Source organism: Anomaloglossus baeobatrachus, chromosome 12 (genome assembly GCF_048569485.1).
Source record: "Anomaloglossus baeobatrachus isolate aAnoBae1 chromosome 12, aAnoBae1.hap1, whole genome shotgun sequence".
Lineage (NCBI taxonomy): Eukaryota > Metazoa > Chordata > Amphibia > Anura > Aromobatidae > Anomaloglossus > Anomaloglossus baeobatrachus.
The window spans coordinates 24,875,355-24,892,977 of NC_134364.1; the positions used below are offsets into that span (position 1 = coordinate 24,875,355).

General features: G+C 50.2%; 1 protein-coding gene across 1 annotated transcript in view; it reads right to left on the minus strand.

Annotated features, from left to right (window-relative positions):
- FRMD6 (FERM domain containing 6) overlaps window positions 1-15,123 on the minus strand; it is a 191,890-nt gene extending 176,767 nt beyond the window's left edge. The window contains exon 1 of the mRNA XM_075330780.1: window positions 15,024-15,123. The gene's annotated coding sequence lies outside the window, so the exon portion shown is untranslated. The remainder of the gene's footprint in view (window positions 1-15,023) is intronic.
- Window positions 15,124-17,623: the final 2,500 nt, after the last annotated feature.

The following is a 17,623-nucleotide window of genomic DNA, read 5'->3' on the forward strand; positions in this document are numbered from 1 at the left end:
CTTAATCTGCATCATATGGAATCGGTAACTGACACCATCGCCAGAGCATAATTGTGGAGGGTTCACATTCATTGTTAGTTTGTGTGCATACCTTCTTTTGTAAATTGAAGTTCATGGGCCCCAATGCGAAAGCCCCCATACACAGCAGAACGGCTGGTCCTGCCAACATTGATCATTTAATAATGTGTATGGGGCCTATGATGATGCAACTGCTTTTAACCCCATAACCCTAAATGTTGCACTCATTGGGATCTAGAAAGCTGAGGTATAAGGTGCTGTTTGATGAGAGACTAAAATGGATCTCCATTATTGTCCTGGATTTTTCCCTTCAGGATAGATCGGATTTGTGTTCCTTTTCCCCTCAAGACCCTTTCCATGACCCTTGGGACAGGTCTATCAGATTCTCCCCACCCTGTAGCAAAGGTGCTGGGATCAACAACGGCTGGGTCTACTTTGTCCAATGACCTCGTGGTCCACCCCTATAGTATGTGCGCCCCCGTGCCAAAATAATGGAAATTCCCAGACACAACTCTATTTCCTATAATGCATTTTTACAAAATCTGATTTTTTTTTCATTGCAGGAAACAAAAAGTAATCAAGTGTCTTACGAAATTAAAAATAGAACATTTAGAATTTTAATTTCATCCGTTTTCGTGAAGTCAATAAGTAACGTGTTACCAGACGACAGAGCTCAGAGGAACAATCCCGGTGATGAATGGCAGGCTTTGTGTTCCCGGCTTGGCACCGCTTCAGAAATGCTTTGGATTGGGCTCGAAAGCGTTTGAGGGCAGGAATACGGGGGCTCGCCGCTTGTTAATTATTTAAATATGTGAGCAACAATAGTCTATTGAGCCACCGCTCCTCCATACGTCTGAGCAGCGGGGTACACCCAGGAGTCGTAGGGGTCAGGAAGGGAATTCTCCGGTAAGTGAAGGGGTTCCTCCAGAGTCAGAGAGGCTTCCGTCACTCTGGCCAAGCTACCATATCCATACATTACATTGGTAGGAACTATGTAATACCTCATTTTTCCTGCGGGGGAGCTGCAGGGAAACTGAATTCTAACTTTCTGGCTAGACTCACAAGTGCCCTCTAGTGGTGGCTGCAGGCAGATAGAATATTGATATTTAAAGGACGTCAAAGGAAATATGAGTTGCGTTATAGAACGAGGGAGCTCAAATTGCTCTTCAGAAAGTATTAACAACAAAGCGGCTCCAGAACCAATATTTCCAGGTTAGTTTCCATAGGTATTTACATCACCGTTTCCAAGCTGTTATTGTGACTAACCGTATGCTTCACACATTTGGCTTCAAAGGAATCCAGGAATGTGTAAGTATCCAAGCAATACCTCCATTCCTGCAGCTCCTTATAATGGGGATTATCCTTCCACTTTGATTGTGCAAATTGGAATAGTAGAGAATTGCCCATAGGAGACTATTACGCAAGGACAGAACAAAACCCACGAAATGTTCAGTCGGATTAACAATTTCAGTCCGTTTATTCCACCGGTGGGATATTGTACACATTATTCAGGGCCAGATCAAAATCTGTAGTGGCCCCCTGGGAATACATTGTTTTCAGTGTTTAAATATCGCCATACAATGCACAAAATATCACTACAATATACAAACTACAAAGCCATTTAGGACCTAACTAATACCGCCATATACAGTTAGGTCCAGAAATATTTGGACAGTGACACAATTTTCGCGAGTTGGGCTCTGCATGCCACCACATTGGATTTGAAATGAAATCTCTACAACAGAATTCAAGTGCAGATTGTAACGTTTAATTTGAAGGTTTGAACAAAAATATCTGATAGAAATTGTAGGAATTGTCACATTTCTTTACAAACACTCCACATTTTAGGAGGTCAAAAGTAATTGGACAAATAAACCAAACCCAAACAAAATATTTTTATTTTCAATATTTTGTTGCGAATCCTTTGGAGGCAATCACTGCCTTAAGTCTGGAACCCATGGACATCACCAAACGCTGGGTTTCCTCCTTCTTAATGCTTTGCCAGGCCTTTACAGCCGCAGCCTTCAGGTCTTGCTTGTTTGTGGGTCTTTCCGTCTTAAGTCTGAATTTGAGCAAGTGAAATGCATGCTCAATTGGGTTAAGATCTGGTGATTGACTTGGCCATTGCAGAATGTTCCACTTTTTTGCACTCATGAACTCCTGGGTAGCTTTGGCTGTATGCTTGGGGTCATTGTCCATCTGTACTATGAAGCGCCGTCCCATCAACTTTGCGGCATTTGGCTGAATCTGGGCTGAAAGTATATCCCGGTACACTTCAGAATTCATCCGGCTACTCTTGTCTGCTGTTATGTCATCAATAAACACAAGTGACCCAGTGCCATTGAAAGCCATGCATGCCCATGCTATCACGTTGCCTCCACCATGTTTTACAGAGGATGTGGTGTGCCTTGGATCATGTGCCGTTCCCTTTCTTCTCCAAACTTTTTTCTTCCCATTATTCTGGTACAGGTTGATCTTGGTCTCATCTGTCCATAGAATACTTTTCCAGAACTGAGCTGGCTTCATGAGGTGTTTTTCAGCAAATTTAACTCTGGCCTGTCTATTTTTGGAATTGATGAATGGTTTGCATCTAGATGTGAACCCTTTGTATTTACTTTCATGGAGTCTTCTCTTTACTGTTGACTTAGAGACAGATACACCTACTTCACTGAGAGTGTTCTGGACTTCAGTTGATGTTGTGAACGGGTTCTTCTTCACCAAAGAAAGTATGCGGCGATCATCCACCACAGTTGTCATCCGTGGACGCCCAGGCCTTTTTGAGTTCCCAAGCTCACCAGTCAATTCCTTTTTTCTCAGAATGTACCCGACTGTTGATTTTGCTACTCCAAGCATGTCTGCTATCTCTCTGATGGACTTTTTCTTTTTTTTTCAGCCTCAGGATGTTCTGCTTCACCTCAATTGAGAGTTCCTTAGACCGATTGTTGTCTGGTCACAGCAACAGCTTCCAAATGCAAAACCACACACCTATAATCAACCCCAGACCTGTTAACTACTTCATTGATTACAGGTTAACAAGGGAGACACCTTCAGAGTTAATTGCAGCCCTTAGAGTCCCTTGTCCAATTACTTTTGGTCCCTTGAAAAAGAGGAGGCTATGCATTACAGAGCTATGATTCCTAAACCCTTTCTCCGATTTGGATGTGAAAACTCTCATATTGCAGCTGGGAGTGTGCACTTTCAGCCCATATTATATATATAATTGTATTTCTGAACATGTTTTTGTAAACAGCTAAAATAACAAAACTTGTGTCACTGTCCAAATATTTCTGGACCTAACGGTAGTATACTAAATAATGCATCCAGCCACATTGTACTGATCAATACAGCCATACAATGCACAGAAATTACATAATATGCTCGCACAATCCTCAAAATATTGTCACCACAAAAGCCAAATAACAGGGCTATATAGTGTTTAAATAATACTGTCATACAAAGCATAAAACACTGCCACAATACCCAAATAATGGGGGTTATATACAGACTGAACGCTGAATGTCTCCATACTGAAACTTCAAAACGTCACCGCTACTGACCCAAAAGGCACAAGAAAAAACAGCTCCAATATGTTGAAAACAATATAAATAGTCACAAAAGTTCCTAGATTCTGTGCTATGGAAGAATGAACAAAACTGGAGCTTTTCAGGCTTCTGGATTAGTGATATCTGGAAGAAGTATAAAACATATGCTGAAAAAGACACCCTGCCTACAGTGAAGCATGGTAGTGGCTCAGTAATGCCTACAGTGAAGCATTGCAGGGGATCGGTGAGAGCTACAGTGAAAATTGGTGGTGGCTCAGTTATGACTACAGTGAAGCACAGCATGCCTCGGTGATGCCTAGGGTGAAGCAAGGCGGGTTCTCCATGATGTCTACAATGAAGCATGGTGGTGGCTCGGTGATGTATAGAAGTGATGCCTACAGTGAAGCATGGTAGGGGCTCAGTTATGACTACAGTGAAGCATGGTGGGGCTCGGTAATGCCTAGGGTGAAGCAAAGCGGGCCCTCGTTGGGGTCTACAGTGAAGCATGGTGGTGGATCAGTGATGTCTACAATGGAGCCTGACAGTGGTTCGGTGTTGTCTACATTGAAACATAGTGGTGGCTCAGTGAGGTCTACAATGATGCATGGTGAGGGCTAGGTGATGCCTACAGTGAAGCATAGTGGGGGCTCGGTGATGTCTACAGGGAAACATGCAGGGGTTTCAGTGATGTCTACAGTGAACATGGTGGTGGCTCTGTGAGGTGTACAATGAAGTATTGTCACTCTCGCTGCCAGAGATGGTAAAGCGGCGAGCTGAAACGGACCCAATAGACCACAGGGGGCCATGGGCTTACCCTTTATTGGGATAGACTTGACAAACTACCCACAGCGATGCAGACACAAGGTACCATTCCCAGCAAGACAGTGACTGGCACTGTGGCAGCTGGCCCCAGGTCAGGGACAGACACAGATGCAAACAGGCTCTAGTGTAGACAGGGACAACCGGGACGGCTGAGGCAGGTACATGGCCAGGGCGGACAGGTACAGTCACTAGTATAGACAGGAACCACCAGGACGACTGAGGCTGATAGCACAGCCAGGATGGACTGGCACAGTCACTAGTATAGATAGGGACCACCGGGATTGCTGAGGCAGGAAGCACGGCCAGGCATAGTCACTAGTATAGACAGGGACCACAGGGATGGCTGAGGCAGGAAGCACGGCCAGGATGGACAAGCACAGTCACTAGTAAAGGCAGGAACCACCGGGATGGCTGAGGCAGGTAGCATGGCCAGAGCAGACAGGCACAAGGCACCAACAGGGTAAGAAGAATGGGCAAGGGGACCTGACAACTAACTGGCTAGGGACAAACCACTAACTAACTAATAGCATTGCTCAGGCACCTCCCCTAGTGGGAGAGTACCTTAAGTACCCAGTGTCTCTGAGCGATAGGCCGAGAGGCAGTCCCATGAAATGACGTGCTGACCCTTTAAGAGAAGGGCAGCAGTGTGCGCGCACGCCCTAGGAACACTCCCAGAGGGCTTGTGTGGCATGCATAGGTGCTGAGGGAGAGAAGCAGGAAACGCCCACATGGAGGACCATGGGGAAGACATGCAGTGTGGTGAGGGCTGGTCGTGGCGATCAGTAAGCAGTCCCTTCTGCAGAAGGGAGAAAGGAGTGCAGGGATTCCAGTTCTACAAGCATGGAGGGGTCTAGGTCTTGTCTACAGTCACGCATGGAGTGGTTTCTGTGAGGTCTACAGTGAAGCATGTTAGTGGCTCAGTGATGCCTACAGTAAAGCACGGTGGGGGCTCAGTGATGCCTACAGTAAAGTATGGTGGTAGCTTGGGTGAAAACAATGACTCTAGAACACTATAATAATGATAGGTCTGTAAATGATGTGTCATAATGTGAGGAGTAGAACAGAGTAAAGGGAGCAAAGTCCAGAGCAGCACAGAGTATTTTAAGAGATGAGTGCATTCAGCAAGGATATAAAAATTTTAAAAACAAAAAAAAAGGAAAAGTTTTCTTTTGATGGAAGGAAAAGAGCTAAGACAAGATAATGAGGGCGATTATAAGATCAGAAAACGACAATTATGTGGAATCTCTGTCTGACCTGCGGCTTCGGGGACAATTGCCGAGGATTAATCCCAAGCGATAGACGACGACATTTAACATTTAAAAAGTTGTAGCTGAACTTGTTCAAAGGGACGAGCAGCCTCCAATGTGACAGCCGTCAACTAAGAGCCCATTAATCCACATTGAATAGGTGATGTATAGTCTAAAATTCTGGATTATCAGATGGAATAAAAGTTTACACCTGCATGAAATAAACTGCCAGCAAGAAACCATAGAATAAAGGATATCATTCACTACTATCCTTCCTAGGCCAGGGGAGATCGGAACAGAGCATCCATAGGGATACACTGATGAGCACTGCTGCATGACACATTAGATGCCGGATTAATGGACTTTTTCTGGGATCATTCCGTAGTCCAAATCTCACTGCTGGACCATATTAGAGATAACTAGAGGATTCTTTCCGTCTTTGTCCCCTACAGACCCCATTGCCCTCGCACTCCAGCAAATCGGAAAGAGTTTAATACAAGTTACAAACTTGGGCCATTCATTGCAAAAAGCTTTTACAGGGCTGGAGCCAGAAACCAAGAGAAAGTGAGAAAGAAAAAAAGGAGGAAAAATAGAAATAATATAGAAATAGTCTGTGAGATGAACAAGCGGAAACATCGGATTAATCTACATTCTGCAAAGAGGCTGGAAAAACAAACAACGGATTCAGCTCTGCTATGTCTGTGTGTTAGTAAAGTCAGCGCTGCCTTATGGAGGAGGCCGAAAGTGGGCGACAAACTCAGCACCACCGAGCCGCTGCCGACATCCAACTGCAACCCCAAAAATTACTATGGAGGATGCTCTGTTATGGGGGGGGATCTGTGGATGACGCACTGTTATGGGAGACCTGTGGATGACGTACTGTTATGGGGGGATATGCGGAGAATGCACTGTTATGGGGGATCTGAGGATGATGCACTGTTATGGGGGCTATTCGGAGGACGTGCTGTTATGGGGGATCTGTGGTGGATGCACTTATGGGGGATCTGTGAATGATGCACTGTTATGGGGGATCTGTGGAGGATGCACTCTTATGGGGGCTCTATGGATGATGCACTGTTATGGGGGATCTATCAATAATGCACAGTTATAGGGGATCTGTGGAGGACGCACTGTTATTGGGGATCTGTAGAGAATGCACTGTTATGGGGGATCTGTGAAGAACGCACTGTTATGGAGGAATTTTTGAATAATGCATTGTTATTGGGGATTATCGATGATGCACTGTTATGGGGGATCTGTCATTGATGCACTGTTATAGGGGATCTGTGGAGGATGCACTGTTATGGGGGGATCTGTCGATGATGCACTGTTATAGGGGGATCTGTGGAGGATGCACTGTTATGGGGGATCTACCTATAATGCACTGTTATGGGGGATCTGTGGAGGACGCACTGTTTTGGGGGATGGGGAATCTGTAGAGGATGCACTGTTATGGGGGATCTGTGGAGGACGCACTGTTATAGGGGATCTGTGGAGGATGCACTGTTATAGGGGTTCTGTGGAGGATGCACTGTTATAGGGGATCTGTGGAGGATGCACTGTTATGGGGATCTGTGGAGGATGCAATGTTATGGGGGATCTATGGAGGATACACTGTTATGGGGGATCTATGGAGTGCACGCTTATGAGGGAGAATCTGTGGAGGATGCACTGTTATGGGGCATTCGAGGATAACGCACTCTTGGGCTACGTTCCCACCTGAGGTTTCAGTGAGTTTTTGATGTTGCAGAATTTCTGCCCCTATTATATAAATTAGACTACTTGCGTTTTTTCATTGCATTTTTGTGTGTGTTTTTTTTAACATTATTATTGTAGCACCATTTATTCCATAGCCCTGTACATGCGGAACGGGGTACACATAATAGAGACAAGCACAATAATCATGAACAATACAAGGCACAGGAGGAGAGAGGACCCTGCCCGCGAGGAGGAGAGAGGACCCTGCCCGCGAGGAGGAGAGAGGACCCTGCCCGCGAGGAGGAGAGAGGACCCTGCCCGCGAGGAGGAGAGAGGGCCCGGCCCGCGAGGAGGAGAGAGGGCCCGGCCCGCGAGGAGGAGAGAGGGCCCGGCCCGCGAGGAGGAGAGAGGGCCCGGCCCGCGAGGAGGAGAGAGGACCCGGCCCAAGAGGAGGAGAGAGGACCCGGCCCAAGAGGAGGAGAGAGGACCCGGCCCAAGAGGAGGAGAGAGGACCCGGCCCAAGAGGAGGAGAAAGGACCCGGCCCGCGAGGAGGAGAAAGGACCCGGCCCGCGAGGAGGAGAGAGGGCCCGGCCCGCGAGGAGGAGAGAGGACCCGGCCCAAGAGGAGGAGAGAGGACCCGGCCCGCGAGGAGGAGAGAGGACCCGGCCCGCGAGGAGGAGAGAGGACCCGGCCCGCGAGGAGGAGAGAGGACCCGGCCCGCGAGGAGGAGAGAGGACCCGGCCCGCGAGGAGGAGAGAGGACCCGGCCCGCGAGGAGGAGAGAGGACCCTGCCCGCGAGGAGGAGAGAGGACCCTGCCCGCGAGGAGGAGAGAGGACCCTGCCCGCGAGGAGGAGAGAGGACCCTGCCCGCGAGGAGGAGAGAGGACCCTGCCCGCGAGGAGGAGAGAGGACCCTGCCCGCGAGAACTCACAGTCTACAGGGATGGGTGAGTAGGGGAGGGCAGAGCTGGTCCTGCAGCCGTATAGTTGCATAAGGGTTACTGCAGGTTGTAGGCTTCTCGGAAGAGCTGGATCTCTAGGTTTCTTCTGAAGGTGTCCACGGTAGGTGGGAATCTGATGTGTTGGGGAAGAGAGTTCCAGAGTATGGGGGAAGCATGGGAGAAATCTTGTATGGGATGGTGGGAAGAGGAGATAAGAGAGGAGCAGAGAAGGAGATCTTGTGAGGATCGGAGGTTGGGTGCAGGTAGGTACCGGGAGACTAGGTCACAGATGTAGGGAGGAGACAGGTTGTGGATGGCTTTGTATGTCATGGTTAATGTTTGGAACTGGAGTCTTTGGGCAATGGGAAGCCAGTGAAGGGATTGGCAGAGAGGAGAGGCTGGGGAATAGAGAGGGGAGAGGTGGATTAATTGGGTAGCACAGTTAAGAATAGATTAGGGGTGAGAGAGTGCTACAAGGGAGGCCACAGAGCAGGAGGTTGCAGTAGTCAAGCCGGGAGATGATGAGGGCATGCACTAGTGTTTTTGCAGATTCTTGGTTAAGGAATGTACGGATCCAGGAAATATTTATGAGTTGGAGTCGGCAGGAGCTGAAGAGGGCTTGGATATGTAGCTTAAAGGAGAGAACAGAGTACAGGGTTACGCCGAAGCAGTGAGCACGCAGGACTGGGGAGAGTGAGCAGCCATTGACTCTGATGGATAGGTCAGGTGGTTCAGTGAGATGGCGGAAAGATGAAGAAATCTGTTTTTATCCATGTTCAGTTTTAGGAATCGAACAGAGAAGGAGGATGAAATGGCAGACAGACATTGTGGGATTCTGGTTAGTAGGGAAGTAGGGAAGTGATGTCAGATCTAGAGAGGTAGATCTGCGTATCACCAGCGTAGAGGTGATACTGAAAGCCGGGGGACTCTATGAGCTGTCCCAGGCCGAAGGTGTAGATGGAGAACAGCAGAGGTCCAATAACTGAACCTTGGGGGACACCAACAGATAGGGGGCGTGATGAGGAGGTGGTGTGAGAGTGGGAGACACTGAAAGTTCGGTTGGTTATGTATGAAGAGATCCAAGATAGGGTCAAGGCTGGGCAAGTCCAGGAGGAGTACAGAGTAGTGCCGCTTGGCTTTGGCGGTTAGTAGATCATTGGTGAGTTTAGTTAGGGCAATTTTGGTTGAACGATGTGGTCAGGAGACAGATTGTAACCGGTCAAAGAGGGAGGAGAGGTGGGAGGACAGTTCAAGATGGACAGGTGTAGGGGAGAAGTGATGAGGGTCGATAGTTAGGCACAGAAGATGGGTCAAGAGAGGGCTTTTTGAGGATGGGTGTGATGGAGGCATGTTTACAGCATGAAGGAAATACACCAGTTGTTAGTGATAGGGTGAAGAGATGGGTTAGGGTTTGGAAGAAGACTGTGGTGAGGTTTGGGATGAGGTAGGACGGGAGCGGGTCATGTGCACAGGTGGTGAGATGTGATCTGGACAGTGGAGAGGAAAGATGCAATTTTATGGCTGCAGGTTTTGTCTCTTTTTTGGGTTCTCAGGCTTTACACAAGGCTGCTTTATTTTTGATACTTCCTAGTATTTGGCTCTGACAGAAGTGTATTGATCTATGTAGGTGCTGATTGCATGTGATTTCAGTTTTGCCTTTTGCTTGTAGGGAATAGTTGGAGCGACCATGGTTCTTCTCCTCGGGCGGCTGATGTGACTTAGACATATTTGGCGCAGAGAGGAGCCCACATCCTGGGATGGGAAGGGCAGATTACGGCAATGGCTTCCATCTGTGCCATCTGCTCTTCTGAGGAGTGGAATTCAATCTCTTCAAGAAGTGAGGAAAGATGTCAGCACAGGCTGAGCCCACCGAGCAGCGTCCGTCCGGGAGGAGACCAGGGACGGGGGAGTCTAGTCACCATTTATTATGCTGATGTCGCACATTTTACGTTTTATGGGGTTTTTTTTCCACTGTAGGTCTTTTAGTGTATAATATACTTTTCCATGGTCTGTTTTCCTGCCGTCAGCTGCACTGATATCAGACCGTACTCATTTGGAGTACAGATGATGGCAGTGATGGCTCAGCAACTGAATCTCACTAACATGGGGAGAAGCTGCTGCAGGATCACTGCCATCATCTGTACTCCCGGGGGCACAGTATATTACATACATCTCCCAGAAACTAGGAGAACACGGAGCGAGCGAGACCCTGGTCAGAAGCTCCTCCACGCTGCAGAAAGTAAACACTAGAACTGTTCTGCGCTTCATATGACAAGCAATCAGGAGCCAAAACAAGCGGAAAGCAGATGAGCGGCCGGCAGCCCCCGCCCGGGGTGGGAACAGTGAGATCCACAGTGAGATCCACCAGTGATCCACTCCTCACAAGACGTCTTCTCCATGATGTTACCTCTGCCCTCCTTCTCGTGTTTGCTGCAGGATTGTAACCTCAGAAAATGAGGCAAGAAATGCCCCCAAAGCCCCCCCCCCCCAGTATAAGCCTTGTGCTCGGTACTCCCTTCAGGGGGCGTATACCCCAGCCAGGTGCCCTACATCCCCCTGCAATGTGCTCAGTCATGTATTGCCTCCCATACACAGTACGCCAGCGAAAAACTGCCCCCGTGTACAGTGTATCAGCCAGGGTCCCCCATATACAGTGTATCGTCCAGAGTCCCCCCATATACAGTGTATCGTCCAGAGTCCCCCCATATAGAGTGTATCAGCCAGAGTCCCCCATATACAGTGTATCGTCCAGAGTCCCCCCATATACAGTGTATCGTCCAGAGTCCCCCCATATAGAGTGTATCAGCCAGAGTCCCCCATATACAGTGTATCGTCCAGAGTCCCCCCATATACAGTATCAGTCAGAGTCCCCCCATATACAGTGTATCGTCCAGAGTCCCCCCAGAGTCCCCCCATATACAGTGTATCAGCCAGAGTCCCCCATATACAGTGTATCAGTCAGAGTCCCCCCATATACAGTGTATCAGTCAGAGTCCCCCCATATACAGTGTATCAGTCAGAGTCCCCCCATATACAGTGTATCAGTCAGAGTCCCCCCATATACAGTGTATCAGTCAGAGTCCCCCCCATATACAGTGTATCGTCCAGAGTCCCCCATATACAGTGTATCAGCCAGAGTCCCCCATATACAGTGTACCAGCCAGAGTCCCCCATATACAGTGTACCAGCCAGAGTCCCCCCATATACAGTGTACCAGCCAGAGTCCCCCCATATACAGTGTACCAGCCAGAGTCCCCCCATATACAGTGTATAAGCCAGAGTCCCCCCATATAGAGTGTACCAGCCAGAGTCCCTCATATACAGTGTATCGGCCAGAGTCCCCCATATACAGTGTACCAGCCAGAGTCCCCCCATATACAGTGTATCGGCCAGAGTCCCCCATATACAGTGTATCAGCCAGAGTCCCCCATATACAGTGTACCGGCCAGAGTCCCCCCATATACAGTGTATCAGCCAGAGTCCCCCATATACAGTGTACCAGCCAGAGTCCCCCCATATACAGTGTACCAGCCAGAGTCCCCCCATATACAGTGTATCAGCCAGAGTCCCCCCATATACAGTGTATCAGCCAGAGTCCCCCCATATACAGTGTATCAGCCAGAGTCCCCCCATATAGAGTGTATCAGCCAGAGTCCCCCATATACAGTGTACCAGCCAGAGTCCCCCCATATACAGTGTATCAGCCAGAGTCCCCCCATATACAGTGTATCAGCCAGAGTCCCCCCATATACAGTGTATCAGCCAGAGTCCCCCCATATAGAGTGTATCAGCCAGAGTCCCCCATATACAGTGTACCAGCCAGAGTCCCCCCATATACAGTGTATCAGCCAGAGTCCCCCCATATAGAGTGTACCAGCCAGAGTCCCCCATATACAGTGTACCAGCCAGAGTCCCCCCCATATACAGTGTATCAGCCAGAGTCCCCCCATATAGAGTGTATCAGCCAGAGTCCCCCCATATAGAGTGTATCAGCCAGAGTCCCCCCATATACAGTGTATCAGCCAGAGTCCCCCCCATATACAGTGTATCGGCCAGAGTCCCCCCCATATACAGTGTATCGGCCAGAGTCCCCCCCATATACAGTGTATCGGCCAGAGTCCCCCCATATACAGTGTATCAGCCAGAGTCCCCCCCATATACAGTGTATCGGCCAGAGTCCCCCCATATACAGTGTATCGGCCAGAGTCCCCCCATATACAGTGTATCAGCCAGAGTCCCCCCCATATACAGTGTATCGGCCAGAGTCCCCCCATATACAGTGTATCGGCCAGAGTCCCCCCATATACAGTGTATCAGCCAGAGTCCCCCCCATATACAGTGTATCGGCCAGAGTCCCCCCATATACAGTGTATCGGCCAGAGTCCCCCCATATACAGTGTATCAGCCAGAGTCCCCCCATATACAGTGTATCGGCCAGAGTCCCCCCATATAGAGTGTATCAGCCAGAGTCCCCCATATACAGTGTATCGGCCAGACTCCCCCCCCATATACAGTGTATCAGCCAGAGTCCCCCCCCATATACAGTGTATCAGCCAGAGTCCCCCCCATATACAGTGTATCGGCCAGACTCCCCCCATATACAGTGTATCGGCCAGACTCCCCCCATATACAGTGTATCGGCCAGACTCCCCCCCCATATACAGTGTATCGGCCAGACTCCCCCCCCATATACAGTGTATCGGCCAGAGTCCCCCCCATATACAGTGTATCGGCCAGAGTCCCCCCCATATACAGTGTATCGGCCAGAGTCCCCCCCATATACAGTGTATCGGCCAGAGTCCCCCCCATATACAGTGTATCAGCCAGAGTCCCCCCCATATACAGTGTATCAGCCAGAGTTCCCCCATATACAGTGTATCGGCCAGAGTCCCCCCCATATAGAGTGTATCAGCCAGAGTCCCCCCATATACAGTGTATCAGCCAGAGTTCCCCCATATAGAGTTTATCAGCCAGAGTCCCCCCATATACAGTGTATCGGCCAGAGTCCCCCCCATATACAGTGTATCGGCCAGAGTCCCCCCCATATACAGTGTATCAGCCAGAGTCCCCCCCCATATACACGTGTATCGGCCAGAGTCTCCCCATATAGAGTGTATCAGCCAGAGTCCCCCCATATAGAGTGTATCAGCCAGAGTCCCCCCATATACAGTGTATCGGCCAGAGTCCCCCCATATAGAGTGTATCAGCCAGAGTTCCCCCATATACAGTGTATCAGCCAGAGTCCCCCCCATATACAGTGTATCAGCCAGAGTCCCCCCATATAGAGTGTATCAGCCAGAGTCCCCCCATATACAGTGCCCCGGTCAGAGTTCCCCCATATACAGTTTCACAGTCAGAGTCCCCCCATATACAGTGTATCAGCCAGAGTCCCCCCATATACTGCCCCAGTCAGAGTTCTCCTATATAGAGTGCGCCAGTCACAGTACCCCCATATACAGTGCCCCAGTCAGAGTACCCCCATATACACAGTGCCCCAGTCAGCGTTCCCCCATATACAGTGCCCCAGTCATTGAGTTCCCCCATATACAGTGCCCCGGTCAGCGTTCCCCCCCATATACACTGCACCAGTCAGAGTTCCCCTATATACAGTGCCCCAGTCACAGTACCCCCATATACAGTGCCCCAGTCAGCGTTCCCCTATATACAGTGCCCCAGTCAGCGTTCCCCCATATACTGCACGCCGCTTAGCGTTCCCCTATATACAGTGCCCCAGTCAGCGTTCCCCAATATACACTGCCCCAGTCAGAGTTACCCCATATACAGTGCTCCAGTCACAGTACCCCCATATACAGCTCACCAGTCAGCATTCCCCCATATACTGTGCCCCGGTCAGAATTCCCCCATATACAGTGCCCCAGTCAGTGAGTTCCCCCATATACTGTGCCCCGGTCAGAGTTCCCCCATATACAGTGCCCCAGTCAGTGAGTTCCCCCATATACAGTGCCCCAGTCACAGTACACCCATATACTGTGCCCCAGTCAGCATTCCCCCATATACAGTGCCCCAGTCAGTGAGTTCCCCCATATACAGTGCCCCAGTCAGCGAGTTCCCCCATATACAGTGCTCCAGTCAGTGAGTTCCCCCATATACAGTGCCCCAGTCACAGTACACCCATATACAGTGCCCCAGTCAGCATTCCCCCATATACTGTGCCCCGGTCAGCATTCCCCCATATACAGTGCCCCAGTCACAGTACACCCATATACAGTGCCCCGGTCAGCATTCCCCCATATACAGCTCCCCAGTCACAGTACACCCATATACAGTGCCCCAGTCAGCATTCCCCCATATACTGTGCCCCGGTCAGCATTCCCCCATATACAGTGCCCCGGTCAGCATTCCCCCATATACAGTGCCCCAGTCACAGTACACCCATATACAGTGCCCCAGTCAGAATTCCCCCATATACTGTGCCCCGGTCAGCATTCCCCCATATACAGTGCCCCGTCAGAGTTCCCCCATATACAGTGCCCCAGTCTCAGTGCCCAATACACTGAAAGCTTGGCTGTGACTACACAAGTCTGACATTGCTGGTTTTTGTAGTCCACCCTGTATCGGTGTAATTTCCCCTATCCTATGTACATTCAGTAGGTGCAGATGTAGCAGAGCTGGATGTGTCCTGTGATTTCGGCACTCCTCCGCAGTGTCCCGGGCCCGCACCTACACAGCCATAATCAATTCAATTTGTGTTACGGAAATTGGGCTTGGGGTGGAGATTTTCTATTGTTACTCACGTGGGCGAGCCGTCACTGCCGAGACTTGTAGAGGTGGCGCTGTCACCACGGATCACCGGATCTGGCTCTACCCGTCCGTCCTGATGATGACACCCCGTAATAGTGCCGCAGTCCTCGTGTACAGCAGCAGCAAATACCCCCGAATTCACTACAGAAGAAGAAACAAACGTGTTCCACAATTATTCACCCAGCCCCTTCCCAGGATTAGAAGACCCTGATAATATCCTCTCCCACATAGAGCCCTCATAGTCAGTGACTAAAGAGTCCGGCGACCCCACAGTGCTGGATGCACATTATATACCCGAAACATGGCTGCGTCACTCCACCAACAGCGCCACACCTGTCCATAGGCTACAGCTGGTACTGCAGTATTCACGCTCCGCAGCAATACCAGACACAGCCTGTACACAAGACACCACGTGCTGGGATTAGGTGGAAGAAAATGAAAGCGTTTCCTGACGTTATGGGGGATCTGTGGGGGACGCACTGTTATGGGGGGATCTGTGGAGGACGCACTGTTTTGGGTGGATCTGTGGAGGACGCACTGTTATGGGGGGATCTGTGGAGGACGCACTGTTATGGGGGGATCTGTGGGGAACACACTGTTGTGGGGGATCTGTGGATAACACACTATTATAGGGGGATTCAGTGGAGGACACATTGTTATGGGGGGATCTGTGGAGTATGCACTCTTCTGGGGGGATCTGTGGATGATGCACTGTCATGGGGGGAAAATGTGGAGGATGCAGTTATTGGGGGGATCTGTGGAGGATGCAGTTATTGGGGGGATCTGTGGAGGATGCACTGTTATGGGAGGGGGATCTGTGGAGGATGCAGTTATGGGGGATCAATGGAGGACACACTGATGGGGGAATCTATGGATGATGCACTGTTATGGGGACGATGTGTGGATGATGAACTGTTATGGGGAATCTGTGGATAACACACTATTATAGGGGTAGTGTGGATGACGCACTGTTATGGGGGTAGTGTGGAGGACACACTGTTTTAGGGGTAGTGTGGAGGACGCACTGTTATGGGGGGTAGTGTGGAGGACGCACTGTTATGGGGGGTAGTGTGGAGGACGCACTGTTATGGGGGGTAGTGTGGAGGACGCACTGTTATGGGGGGTAGTGTGGAAGACGCACTGTTATGGGGGGTAGTGTGGAGGACGCACTGTTTTGGCGGTAGTGTGGATGACGTACTGTTATGGGGAATCTGTGCATGACGCACTGTTATGGGGAGTCTGTGCATGATGCGCTGTTATGGGGAGTCTGTGCATGATGCGCTGTTATGGGGAGTCTGTGCATGATGCGCTGTTATGGGGAGTCTGTGCATGATGCGCTGTTATGGGGAGTCTGTGCATGATGCGCTGTTATGGGGAGTCTGTGCATGATGCGCTGTTATGGGGGGTAGTGTGCATGATGCGCTGTTATGGGGGGTAGTGTGCATGATGCGCTGTTATGGGGGGTAGTGTGGAGGACGCACTGTTATGGGGGGTAGTGTGGAGGACGCACTGTTATGGGGGGTAGTGTGGAAGACGCACTGTTATGGGGGGTAGTGTGGAGGACGCACTGTTTTGGCGGTAGTGTGGATGACGTACTGTTATGGGGAATCTGTGCATGACGCACTGTTATGGGGAGTCTGTGTATGATGCGCTGTTATGGGGAGTCTGTGCATGATGCGCTGTTATGGGGAGTCTGTGCATGATGCGCTGTTATGGGGAGTCTGTGCATGATGCGCTGTTATGGGGAGTCTGTGCATGATGCGCTGTTATGGGGGGTAGTGTGCATGATGCGCTGTTATGGGGGGTAGTGTGCATGATGCGCTGTTATGGGGGGTAGTGTGCATGATGCGCTGTTATGGGGGGTAGTGTGCATGATGCGCTGTTATGGGGAGTCTGTGCATGATGCGCTGTTATGGGGAGTCTGTGCATGATGCGCTGTTATGGGGAGTCTGTGCATGATGCGCTGTTATGGGGAGTCTGTGCATGATGCGCTGTTATGGGGGGTAGTGTGCATGATGCGCTGTTATGGGGGGTAGTGTGCATGATGCGCTGTTATGGGGGGTAGTGTGCATGATGCGCTGTTATGGGGGGTAGTGTGCATGATGCGCTGTTATGGGGGGTAGTGTGCATGATGCGCTGTTATGGGGGGTAGTGTGCATGATGCGCTGTTATGGGGGGTAGTGTGCATGATGCGCTGTTATGGGGAGTCTGTGCATGATGCGCTGTTATGGGGAGTCTGTGCATGATGCGCTGTTATGGGGAGTCTGTGCATGATGCGCTGTTATGGGGGGTAGTGTGCATGATGCGCTGTTATGGGGGGTAGTGTGCATGATGCGCTGTTATGGGGGGTAGTGTGCATGATGCGCTGTTATGGGGGGTAGTGTGCATGATGCGCTGTTATGGGGAGTCTGTGCATGATGCGCTGTTATGGGGAGTCTGTGCATGATGCGCTGTTATGGGGGGTAGTGTGCATGATGCGCTGTTATGGGGGGTAGTGTGCATGATGCGCTGTTATGGGGAGTCTGTGCATGATGCGCTGTTATGGGGAGTCTGTGCATGATGCGCTGTTATGGGGGGTAGTGTGCATGATGCG